At 36.6% G+C, this 13572-nt stretch overlaps 1 long non-coding RNA gene across 1 annotated transcript; it reads right to left on the bottom strand.

Annotated features, from left to right (window-relative positions):
* Window positions 1-1455: 1455 nt before the first annotated feature.
* On the bottom strand, window positions 1456-10656 carry LOC138739262 (uncharacterized). Its single transcript, XR_011342134.1, has 2 exons — window positions 10294-10656; window positions 1456-8299 (listed from the first exon to the last, which is right to left on the bottom strand). It is a non-coding gene; the product is annotated as an uncharacterized lncRNA (long non-coding RNA).
* Between the last annotated feature and the right edge of the window lie 2916 nt (window positions 10657-13572).

Here is a 13572-nt window from a genome sequence, read left to right as displayed (position 1 = left end):
TTTAAAGACTATATTGATGCTTTCATGGACACTGGGGGAGGAAATAGTTTGACATGCATCAGACTTGATTTAGATTGAAATCAAAGGAAATGGGGGGGTGGGGGAGCTTTCATGGAGCAAACAATAGGGGTTCAGAATGCAATGCTCAAAAAGTGGTGGAAGCAATTTTTCATGTTTCAAGACGGGGAGGGGGGAACAAAACTTTACAAATAAAGACCATTCATATATCTTGATTTTTATAATGGTAATTCTAAATGCCCAATTTCCACTGGTAAAATGGATGAGATTTTATAAATGTCTGTCAGAATCAATAAATGCCAGTTTTTAAAAAATGGTCTTAGAATTGTTTTTATTTTAAAAAGAGACAGTTATTGGTTATTATGTATGATATACAACTGTAACAGTCTTGCAGTTATCTCTATAAAGCTGCCAATTGTGACCAAATGTTTCTAGTTTTCACTCTAATCACTCTGTGGAAGTTTCCTTTCAGGAGTAAGAATTGACCATTGTAGTAATTTTGACAGCAATTGTAAATATATTAAAAATTGATGATCTCCTCTGTCAATTATAGTGTGGTCTCTGATGAGGTGTATCCACAGTGTGTCTGTTTTCCATCAAGGCAGACAGTTTAATCAACTATATTAACAAGGGTCTTGTCCCAAGGTTCCGGATCCTGATCCACACTTTGTGATGCCCGAGAGAAGTGCTCAATTATGGTTGTGGTGTTCCCAGGGATGGATCTAGGTTAGCCATTCTCAACTATTTTTGGCTATAGCCCCCTGTGGACTCTGCTCAACGTTCAAGGGTGCACTTCTCTGTGAAGCAGTCAAGTTGAGTTGGTTTCTTTCATATTTCTCTCTTACTGACAATAATCAAAAATATTTTATGATTTCAGTCTGTGGCCCCCACTTAAATATGCTGTGGTCCACAGGGGGGCTCCATGGGCCCATTGAGAATGGCTGATCAAGATTCACAGCACAGGCAAGGACCTTTGTGATACAAGATCACTTACATATCTGCACGATGTCACATCAAGGGAATAATACCTTGTAAGAGGGGAGAGAAAAGTTAAAGTGGCATTGCAATATGGTAACAATTTTCAAAAATCCTCTGGATTTCATTCCCAATACACATGTTTTAACATTTTAAAAAATTTAAAATCAAACAACCACAAGCACAGTAATCAATATAGTGGTGCAGTTTTCTCCCCTCTCCCTCATTACTATATTATAAGACATAGCAGCTCTCTCAACTATTTAACCCAGATGTGGCCAGTACTTGAAACAAATACCCATTAAAATATGTCAAAAAGTAAATAGAAAAGAACATGTATAAATCTTTGGAAAAGTATCAAACACTGTTTCTTTAAATTAAGTATATAAATATTTTGCTTTCTTACTTCAATTATAGATGCAATTGAAAAATAAATTGTAAATAATGAGTCAGGAACCAGTGTGGCAAAATGCATTCATTTCATTCATTTTAACACAAGGTATACATTCTATTCAAATTAGTTATAGCAAACTATTTTTAATTACTAACATTCTTCATTCCAAATTACAGCACCATCAAATTCACGTGAAAAACATGTATTTCTTAGATTATACATATTCACAGTTTGAAGGTTCTTACAAACCAATCTCAAATGTACTAATACACAGGCCTGTATGAACATGTCAGTATTGTAGTTAAAATGCTACCAGTTCTGTATTAGCTTTAGTGCCACGTTAAGAATGTTAGAGCCAAAATCATGAATAGAAAACTTCTACTGTCATTGTTCGGCCAAGTAAATATCTCATTTATCTAAAAAGTGATAAACTGTACAAAATTTATAATTTCTGAAGTTTCCCTAATATCAATAGGAAATTCATCAGCCATACATTTTACTGACACATTGCATTTCCATCAAGATGTTCAACTACATACCATCTCTTAAAAGTGGCTTTGCTCACTTCATGCTATGTGGCATCAGCAGGATGACGCCATCAGTCGTAGTGGGTGTAATTGTGCTATTGTTGATTAACCGTATATTTCGGCAGACAAATTAAGTCTTTAAACCTTCAAAAATGGGGGTCGACTTTTACGCTATAGTTTTGAGACCTTAAATTTGACTTAAAAAAAACCCACTGGATACCGATTTGGCATTCAAGTCAACCCTTGAAAACTGATTCAGCATATAACTCGCCCCTTGAAGAACAAAAAGCCCAACTACAAATTTTCATTGAAAATTTTATTGAAAAAAATTTTTTAGAATCCTTCAAAATCACTATTACTGTCTGAGGCAAAAGATGGCGGTAAGCACATCCATACACTCACTGAACAGTCATCATTCGGGTCCCAGTCTGTATCTGATGAGGCGGCTTCAGTTCCGTTGTCAGTGTCCCATAATAAATCATCTTCCCTACCATCAATTACACAAGAGATACCACACTTTTTACATGATTTTATTACAGTTTCTTCTTTCACTTTGTCCCATGCTTTGAGTACAAGGTCATACAGCACATCAAGTGATGCAGCAAGCATTGCCCCACCTTTTGTAAATGACTTTTCTGCACTCGTCATCCATGTATTCCATTGCACATGGTCTTTGAATGGCTTGTTCAAGCAGACATCGAGAGGTTGTAATAGAGACGCCAAACCACCTGGGATAATGGCCTTGCAAGTATTATGTAGCACTAATCTACTTTTAGTCTTCAGTTAAGTGACTATGAAACATAACCCAGACCAGCAAACTCCATTCCTTGCATAAACCACCTGGCTGTCTGTTCCACACATTGTCTATTCATAGCTTTACACCATTTTCATGAAAATGTACAAAAATATCTGCTGGGAATTTTAGGTTTAATTTTGCATTTGAAGATTACCATGGGCCTTAACTTCATTCTGTCAGCTATACACAATAACACTACGGTAAACTTGGTCCTTTCGTGGCCTGTACTTCTGGTTTTCACACCTTTCCATTCCACTGTTCTATTGCCTTTCTTGTCAAAATTCATGGAGGTTTCGACCATGTTTTCAGTATTTGCCAATGCAAACTGGTGAAAACTTACAACTTTATGAACAAGATCTTTTGGTAGTTTCTGAGCAATTTTCATTTTTTGTCATAATACCAGATTTTTCCTGTTCATGAAATGGTTGCACCAGCCTACAGTAGTTTCAAAATCTTTACTGCGTTCTCAGTGCGACTTGGCCCACTTCAGTGCAAACGGTCTTATTTTATTTTGCGTGACTATGTAGCAACCTTGCCTCCGTTTACATACCCATGCTGCAACGTGATTTTCCAACTCTGGCCAATGACTGATTCCCCTTCTCAGCAAACATTGCCTTTTTGGTATTTTTCTTAGAGTGTCTTTTTTCTTTCTCTAATCTCATACCCACTTCTCATATACCTCAAATTTTCTTGCAGCTGCTCAGTTGGTTTTCTTGGACATTTCTATCACTTTTAACTTAAAACGTGCTTCATATTTTCGTCATTTTGCTGGAGCCTCCATGATAACAACCACCTTCAGCCAACAGCTCAGTCATCGGAATTTTTGTGGGGGGGGGGGGGGGTCAACCTATACACCAGTCAATGCCTAACAGCTCAGTCAATGCAATTTTTAGGAGTTGATATATATGCTCGCTATATTATAAAATCATAAAGTGAGGCTGAAAAAAGGGGGTTGACATCCGCCAGTTGACTTGTATGCCGAAATATACGGTAATTATGAGGGAAAGGTTCAGGAAAGGAACATATTTTTCCTCATTTACGTGTAAATTGTTAAAATGCTATATTGTTTCCGGTTTGACAGTTTCATGTTCACTCACTGAATGGCAAACTTGAAGAAAAATATTTCTTAAATTGAACGAGTTTGAACAGATTGTTCCTTTGAAATTCATTTGTCAAGCTGGTTTCATAGTTTCTTGTAAATGCCTGCAGACAGCATAATTTGAAAATTAGTCTCAGCATTTATCATGTTTGAGAGACAGTAGACAGTAAAACAGAAATCCAATGAAAAGTTTCTCCCCCCCCCCCCCAATAACACTATTAACGTGCAAAGGAAAAAAAGTTATTTAGAGAAGTAAAATCCGTTCAGCTCCATTAACAGCACAGTACTTAGCCAGTTTGTATATCTCAAATAATTAATTTCATTTGTCCAGTAAATAAGTTTTATAGTTACTTGTTCATTGATATTAAACCTAGGCAATGATATTGCTACCTGTCCAATAAACATCTCTACTTGCATCAAAAAAGATTGCAGAAGTCAAACAAAACCTTTATTTATATAAAACAGCTTTATCATTTAAACACCCAATTCCAAGTGTAATGAGGACGGAGAAATAATTTCATAAGCCATGAAATATAACACAAGCACAAAGCTTCAAGTTGAAAGGAAGGAAATTAAGAAAATAAACATAATACCACAATCCGCTTTTGCTGCTTTCCAAAGTTTCCCAAGTCGACCTGAAATAATGAAGGTTGTAGAAGGATATGAATTAAAGTTTTGGCAGGGGAGAGATGAAAAATCTGAAAGCTGTCCTTTCTTTGGTCCTCAAAATGTTTTACATCTTATAGAATAAATGCTGGCTTCCTCTCTTGTAAGAAAACAATTTATTAAAAAATATTCTACATCAACATACACCTCTAAATATTGGTTTGTATGATTCTTGCAACTCAATATGCAATGAAACCAATAACAGCAATGCTAACTACATCCAAATTACAGATTAATAATCAGGGGTCTGAGATGGTTAAAGGAAAAAGACTAGAATATGCTGTAATAAAAGGAAAGGCTCTGAAAAGTTTACACACATTAGTGTTGAGGATATTAGCAAATGTTATTGTTTGATTAAGTCACCATTGCATTTTATATTTGTGGATATTTTAAAATAATTCTTTCAGGAGTTACAGTAATAATTGCAAAGAAGCAATGTACTTGTAGACCATAACAAGTTTATCCCACAATGTCCTTTGGACACACTAATCTAAAACAATGAGGTCATCTTGGGACGCAGATTTTTTTTTAAATCTTGAATTTCAAATCTACATCTTCAGTACCAGATGGTTCTTTCAAATGAACTGATACGAAAGTAAAAGATTAATACTGCATTTTTAAATTAACAATAGTTTTAGTACACAAGAGATACCACACTTCTACCATGTGGCAAGGAAGTTTCCTGGATGCAGAATTTACAAATAGGTTTGTGTACAATGGAGGTTTTGTAGGGTAAAAATGCAAGAAGTTTTAGTGGGAGCGAATGCAAAACTACTTCAAAACAAAATCTCCCCTGTTAATCCTAAAATGTGCCACTGAAGACCTCCCAACGGGAAAAGAAATGTTGCAATGCTGATATTTTCCTTTCATTTAAAATATTAGATTACGTGGTCTAACATTTATAAATACTCTAGAACTGATTCTGATGTTCAATCTCACTTTCAGTCCATCAAGCAATGGTGCCAAAGTTCAGAGATCTGCTTTTTTAACTCAATCTTTGGCTATATTGATATGGAAATAAACAATTTTTCTTAAAAATTGTTATGAAAATACTTTATAAAGTACATTTTAGTGATATTTTAGGGGATTTTGCATACTATAAAGCTATCCAGCTCAACCCATTTTACTCTCCTTTCATAATTTCAATCATGGATTCAATTGAATGTTGCCCAAACCATTATTTGTGGAAGTTTACCAGTGTTTCAAGGCTGAAATTTCTTCTCTCAATTCCAAATCTCCTTTATTCACAGCCTTCAATTAAATTAGGTATTTTATTCACAGCCTTCAATTAAATTAGGTATTTTATTCACAGCCTTCAATTAAATTAGGTATTTTATTTCATCCTAAACAAGACATTTAAAGATTTTTGTGATTTGAGATTTTCTCTCAGAAAATAATGTCACTGAGAACTTTAAAAGCACCATTGAGAGTTATCAATCATAAAAATTAAATAGTAAAGCAATTCTGCAAATTATGTTAAATATTCACACTAGTTTTTATGGATTTTTTTTGCATGAACTCTTTCGTGGACAAATGCCTTTCATTTGGAAACAGACTTTGTTGCGCAAATATTTTTCATTTTTACGCAATGCAAAAATGATCTGGTTCTGAGCACAACGCCTTTATAGCTCCAGTGATTGGGACCAACTGTTGATGTTGTTAGTATTTTCATTATATTGGCAATAAATGATGCACAGTGATTAGAGTTTCATTTTAATTTTGCAATGTTCTCATTATTTCAATTTATTCTACAAAATAAGACTAAAGTTAAGACTACCACTAAATGGCCAATACCTTAGAAAAGTATGAGAGTTTGTAAAAAGCATGTATGCACTCAAAGGAAAAGAACACAAGAAAATAATTTATGCTTTTCATAAAAAAACCAGCTCTATTACAATATAGCACTCTATTAACTAGTGAAAAAAATGAGCATTGTCGCAGAATAATACAATGAAATTTCAGGAACGTAAAACCTGGATTATGTCATGTATCAAACAACATACTGGAAATCATATATGGACTACACACAGGGACTTGTTGGGATGTCACAAGGTGGTTACCACAGAATAGGACAAGAAGGATAATAGAAATAGCAAATAAACATTTTATTTGAAAATGTGTCCTAAACCAGGAGCAGATAAAAGATGGTTAATTATGATATAACATACTCAGAAATTGCTATAATTCTCAAAGATGTTTCGTTTTTATTTGAACTCCTGTTATGAGAATAAAAATGTATAGTTCATTTCATGTTTTTCCAGCAATTAGTAAATTCATTAGAAGAAAGCAATAAATGAAAATACGGAAGTTAATTAACAAGATGACTTCAGAATTCTCTGTAGGAAAAAAATGTGGCAGTTAATATTTTCTCCAAAGTTTCTTTATATTCCATGTGTTAAAAGGGTTTAAAGTGTAATTATCATTCAGCATTAACAGATAGAACACAGGTTTTAGGCCTAATGCTTAGTGTTCAATGTACAAAGACACTACTAACCACCATGTCCTCTGGCTTGAAATGGAAATAGAAAATAGGATCCAAATTCCCTCTCTCAATCAGTATCATCAACAGTAATAATGGATTAAAATTTTGCACAGAAGTTGTAATGACACCATATAATGAAAGAATTCAGTGTGTTGATAGCCACACTCATGCATGCTTAACAGTTCCCTCAGGAAGAACATTGTTTCAGTAAAAGATGTGTCCCAGCATGAGCTGTCATCTTCAGAGATGTCTGCCAATAGTTTCAAACTAAATTCAGATAAAGGGAATATTTTGTAAGACACTGAGCAATCGCATGAGTTAATATACTTAATAAATTTATGATTTCCCCACAAACTGTAGATGAAATCTCCCATTGTCCCCTTCCAATAAAATCAACATTTATGGTCAGATCTAATTGTCATAATTTAAACTAAAGTAGGATCATGGCTACTGCTTAATGATACCATAATTGGCTCAAACAATAATATCTGCAAAATGAGATAAAAGCTAACCACAAAAATGAAAAGCATACATTTGCAGGGTGGCAATATAAAAGAGCTTAATGAGAACATGCAGGGATTATTCCAAACTGGTCATTTCCATTTATACGAACTACAAGTCTTTAATAAATGATAACTGAATAAAACACAGTCTAGCACCAATATATTGTGTGAAGCATGGAATCAAGAAGTCACTAATAGTTAAAAACAAATCCAAATATTTTACCTTCTATACTTCAAATTACTCCTTCTAATTCGCTTTTAATACAAGCCTTCATTGTTGAAGCAGCAGCAAAATGGCAAATTCTGTGCATCAAGTAAGCATTTGGCAGAGCTACTTCAAAGCACAGCAAAGTTATGAAGATTTTTTTTTAATGTTCAGATCTTGCATTGTTACTGTTACCTGGGCTACCTGGATCATGAAATCTTTTCAAATTTATCTGCTTCTTAAAAAAAGTTCTATCAGTTTGCCATGCTGAAGCCCAGACATTACCTCAAGCTTTGGTCAATAGGTAAGAAATGCAGGAATTTCCTTCACCAACAAAATACCCTTGCAAAACATCAGCTCAAATTAATGACTAGTGTTCACATCTAATTAAAGTTGCAGCAGTTCAAGTAGCTGATGGTTCTGCCTTCCCCTGGCAAAGGAGATGCTACATTATTGACCAGTGTGTGCTGCTTTGCTTCACCAATCAACTGACGTGCAAGGTCAAGAAATAGTTTTTCAACATTGTCCGACTCTTTTGCCGATGTCTCCAGGTAATGCATATTTTGAGATTCTGAAAATTCTTCACCCCTTTCTCTGGTCACTTCTCGCTTCTCTGCTAAATCAATCTTGTTGCCTGCAATATGGAAAGAGGTACAATTTAGAACCTACCAAAAGTCAAAACACACTGTCAGTCTTCGTGTTGACACTGCACTCCTGGCACTCCATCAGAGCACAGATTCAACAGTCTTGAACACATCTTGTATCATTCAATCTTTCAGAAGGAAAATGAAACATAATGTATCCGGCTCTCGGATGTATGCAGGAAGTATTATGACACCATTGGAAGAGGAAGCATTCAGATAGTTTCTTGGCTAACAGAAATGCCATGAGCAACAATTTATAATCATTATTGCTTGTGACCTATGATGCATTCAAGGAACATCAGCATGCTTTTCAGCATGACCATGATGGTTTTTTTAAAAATTCCTTTGAATGAAAATGGAAAGACTTGTATCATGCACTTAATTATTTTCTTTCATTGACAATAACTTTATAGCTGGTAGGGAAGGAAAATTAAAACAATTAGCTGAAGACAATAGAGAGATAATATTTTTATGCTCCTTTGATTGTTTGAAACAGATTCAACAGCGTCGTGTGCCCACACTGACTGTTCATTACCCATGACCATTTGAAGTCTGTCCTCATTCTCTACCTCTGCCATCCCTCAACTTAGCGCTATTCCGGGGGGGGTATGATGTGATGGTGTAGGGAGAAGACGTGGAAAACACTCTCCTGGCAGAATTAATTAATACCCAACTTTTACAAGATTTTTAAAAATATTGAATAATTTTAAAACTCTTCTAGAGGTCTGAAAAGATGGCTGCAAAAAAATCTAGAACTCTCCAGCCTCGATCTACCAAGCCTCCTCGGGTAAGGATCCAACTCCAGTGCCACCTTCTTGGGGAACTGGAGAAGATGGTGCTGACTGGAGAATCAACGTGCATGTACGGGACTTCACACATGGGCACAGTGGAAGTGATCAAGTCGAAGCCTGCAGACCCAACTTTAACTGCGGTAGCAGGTCAAACAAAATCAGAGAGCCTGAATATAATTTCAACCACTGGCTACATCTACAGGAGAAGGAGGTAGGAGTGGAAGAGGAAAGTCTTGTGGCACAATCAGAGGGAGAGGAATGAGAAGAAGGAGATCAATATATTCAAGGTAAAATGGGTGCATATTATGTTACCCCACAACCTCTTGATCCACAGATTTTTGATAAAATTTTTGAAAAAAAATTGATTCAATCAGTGAAAAAAGGGATGCAAATTTTGCAGAAATGAAAGCAGATTTTACGACTCAACTGGGAGCTATTAGAGAAGAAATGACTAATGCAGACAGATACGGCAAAGTGTAATAAAAATTAAAATTCAAAAATGTGAAGAAGAATTTCTGGAATGTCAATGTGGAGATAGAAGAATGTAAAGATACGCTTAATAAGATAGAAGATTCTTTTATGGCGTGGAAAATTCAGAAGAAGGATTTATTGCAAGGTGATATATTGGAAAATCAGAGAAGAAGAAATAACAAAAGTTGTTGTTTTGCCTGAGGACTTGGAGGGTTTTTTTTCAAAATTGACTGTCTGAAATTTAGGGATTGGAGAATTTTCCAAATGGTTTGGAACTTGATAGAAGACATAGAGCTCTAAGGAAAAAAACCGTATCCGGGTCAACCGCCACACTTCTATTTTGATTAAATGTTTACGTTATCAAGATAGAGAAATAATTTTGAAAATGGCAGTTCAAAAAGCCAGGGAACAACAAAGCCCCTTAATGATCCAGATTTGAGTAATAAAATTGTTAAAAGAAGAAAAGAATTTAACCCAGCAAAGTCAGTTTTGTGGAAGAAGGGATATAGATTTGCTTTTCGATACCCAGCAGTTCCTAAAGTATTTTATGTACAACTTCAAGCACAATTTTCTTTTGCTAATGAATCCGAAGCTTTGCAATTTGCCATTTCACTGCCCAATAAAGGCAAATAGTGCGTTTGGAAGACTATACAAAAGAATCTGGAAAAACAACCACCTGAAGAAACACACAAAGATCAGCGTGTACAGAGCCATTGTCATACCCATGCTCCTGTTCAGCTCCGAATCATGGGTCCTCTACGCTTCCAATCAGCGCTGTCTCCCCTCCATCCTCAACATTCATTGGAATTACTTCATCACCAACATCGAAGTACTCGAGCTGGCAGAGTCTGCAAGCATCGAATCCATGCTGCTGAAGACCCAACTGCGCTGGGTGGGTCACGTCTCCAGAATGGAGGACCGTCGCCTTCCCAAGATCGTGTTCTACGGCGAGCTCTCCACTGGCCACCGAGACAGAGGTGCACCAAAGAAGAGTACAAGGACTGCTTAAAGAAGAAATCTCTTGGTGCCTGCCACATTGACCACTGCCAGTGGGCTGATATCGCCTCAAACCGTGCATCTTGGCGCCTCACAGTTCGGCGGGCAGCAACCTCCTTTGAAGAAGACCGCAGACCCAACCTCACTGACAAAAGACAAAGGAGGAAAAACCCAACACCCAACCCCAACCAACCAATTTTCCCTTGCAACCGCTGCGACCGTGCCTGCCTGTCCCGCATCAGACTTGTCAGTCACCAACGAGCCTGCAGCAAACGTGGACATACCCCTCCATAAATCTTCGACCACGAAGCCAAGCCAAAGAAGAAGAATAAACAGAATGGAAGACGTTATTTATCTCAGCAAATGGAAGGGGATCAAGAAAAATCAAAGGGAGGGATTCCAGCAGGAAGACAGCTGACTGAAGTTCAGGTTGAAATAGATGATGATCAAGTCAATAGAGACCTTGAAGAAGCTTATCATACTTGATTGACTGATTGAAATTAAATTTTGATATTCTGTCGAGGGGGAGGCGGATTCTTTTTTTCTGCTTTCCTCTTCCGAGGCCTCATGCCGCTAGTGGCGAGAGCCACTTCTCGAAATTAAGGGAGTTAGCGCTGACCTAATCAGTGCTTTTGGGGGAGGGGGGTCCTCTTTTTTTCTTTTATTATTTTATTATTATTTGAGGTTTCTTAATAAAAAAAAAGCTCTATTCCAAATGCTGCTTGTTGAGAAACTCTGAAAAGCATTGTGCCTGGAAGGAAATGACTCCACCTATTTGAGGCATCTATATGATGGTTATTGCCCTCTTGTATAAAATTGCAGCTAATTAAAAGGGGTTCCATCCAGAATGGAGGAAAAAATGACAATGTTGGTTGCTATCAAAACATGCATCAGGTCATACCAACTATTAACTTCAAAGACATCGAGTATTTGAAACATAGGAAGACAATCATCTTTGAGTCACTGAAGCCTGACAAAGCAGAATTGTGACCCATCTCCATCCATCCATTTAATCCTCAGATCATTCAAACCATTGGTCAAAAAAAATCTCAAAATTTAAAATTAATAATCAGCATGAATTGCTGTCTGAGTAAGTACAGGTTTTATCCATTTCAACTTCACTCCTAAAAAGCATATTTAACTTTTTTTGGTTCATTCCTGACAGCTGGATTTCCCTTTCAGAGAAAAGTGATTCTTCTCCCTACTTGAGTTTCCATCAATATTTTGAAAACATATTTTAAGAAAATAAAACTACTCCATACCTTTTCTTATCCAGGGAAGACTACAATAGCTTGTGTAATTTCTCAATAATTTAGAGTTCAATACATAGTTCTGGTAAATTTGCCTTTCCAAGGCTAATACCTCCTTCCCAAGAACCAAATTCAGCACTGAAGACATGGCCTTTCCCACTAGACTGAAATCTGAATGATGTTTTATGTGATGGACTTCACCTACCACCATTCTTCAACAGCAACTCCACTGCACCTTGATCAATCCCCACCATCCAGCACTGACACTGCTTTGGGACGAGCAACTGAATCCAACTCTTGGTCAAATTTCCCAATATACAAGACTCAGAAATGGAAACTTAATGCAGTAGTTCAGCACCCAATAGATGAAATTTGTCACAAAGGCAAGAAATTAATATATTCTGCTCAATATTCTGTCAAAAAGCCTCATCAGAATGTATTTAAACAATTTTGAAAAGTGTGCATTGTAGCCTAATCAAGGTATTTTTAAATAAACATATCTTCAATCCATTACAACTTGTAATTAAGAAAAAAATGTGATCTCAGAACTAACAGATGAGTTAAAATGGTCTTGTCACATTAATTTATGCTATTAATGGAAGGAAGACAGCTGTATGAATATCTTGGTACTCAATTGCTGAAGAAAGCAAGTGCAAAAGGCATGAGGGAAAATAAAAATATCTTCAGCCAGAAGTGCCAAGTAAATAACCGAGGTCAATCTCCTCACAAAATCCCAACCATTGCAGAAGTCAATCTAATACATCTCGTGGGTTATCAGTAACCACAGAGTGAACTGGAGACAATGGATTCAAAATCATCAATACTGAGAGGCTGGACATGTACTCCAAAATAGTTAAACCTCTAACCAATCTGTTTGAGTACAGCAACAGCTATCCCAAAAATTATCCAGTGTTGTGTCAAAAAGGGACATAATCCAACCTAGCTAATTACCACCTCATCAGGCTTCCCTGTCTTTAGCAGTGGTCTTCAACTGTACTCTCAAGCCACAAAAATTAACTGCTAAAGATAGTGTGGCACAAGAGTAGGTTAAAGGCTTAATTTAAGAAATACAAAATATACAAAAAATGCATTGAAAAAGAAATCAAATGAACATTGAGGGCAATAAAAGGTCATCAATTGAAGTTAAAGGAGAAAATCTGCAGATTCTGGGGTCCAGTCCAATACACAAGAATGCTGGAAGGATTCAGCAGGCCATGCAGCCTCCATAGGAAGCAAAAGACAATTAACAATTTGGGCCTGAGCCCTGCGTTCGGAATGATAAACTTTAACTGTTTCTCTTACAATAGGTGCTGTCAGAACCTGCAGAATATTTCCAGTATTTTCTGTTTTATTTCAGATATTCAGCATCCATGATTTCCATAAAGATTCACTTCCTACTCCTTTATCTACAATATACAAAAAGTATCAGGGGGCATTCTCCACTTGACTGGATGTCTGCAGTTCCAACAACAGTCAGTTAAAGAACATAATACAAAGTTGTCCACTTCTTCACACCCATCTACTAGTTCATTTCCTCTTCCAATATGACATTTTATCTACAATGTCTTTCTTCTTTGACTTGGCTTCGCGGACAAAGATTTATGGAGGGGGTAAAAGTCCACGTCTGCTGCAGGCTCGTTTGTGGCTGACAAGTCCGATGCGGGACAGGCAGACACGGTTGCAACGGCTGCAGGGGAAAATTGGTTGGTTGGGGTTGGGTGTTGGGTTTTTCCTCCTTTGCCTTTTGTCAGTGTA

This window comes from Narcine bancroftii, chromosome 7 (genome assembly GCF_036971445.1).
Source record: "Narcine bancroftii isolate sNarBan1 chromosome 7, sNarBan1.hap1, whole genome shotgun sequence".
Taxonomy (NCBI): Eukaryota; Metazoa; Chordata; class Chondrichthyes; order Torpediniformes; family Narcinidae; genus Narcine; species Narcine bancroftii.
The sequence above is the reverse complement of the archived record's forward strand: the minus strand, read 5'-3'. Positions and strand labels throughout refer to the sequence as shown.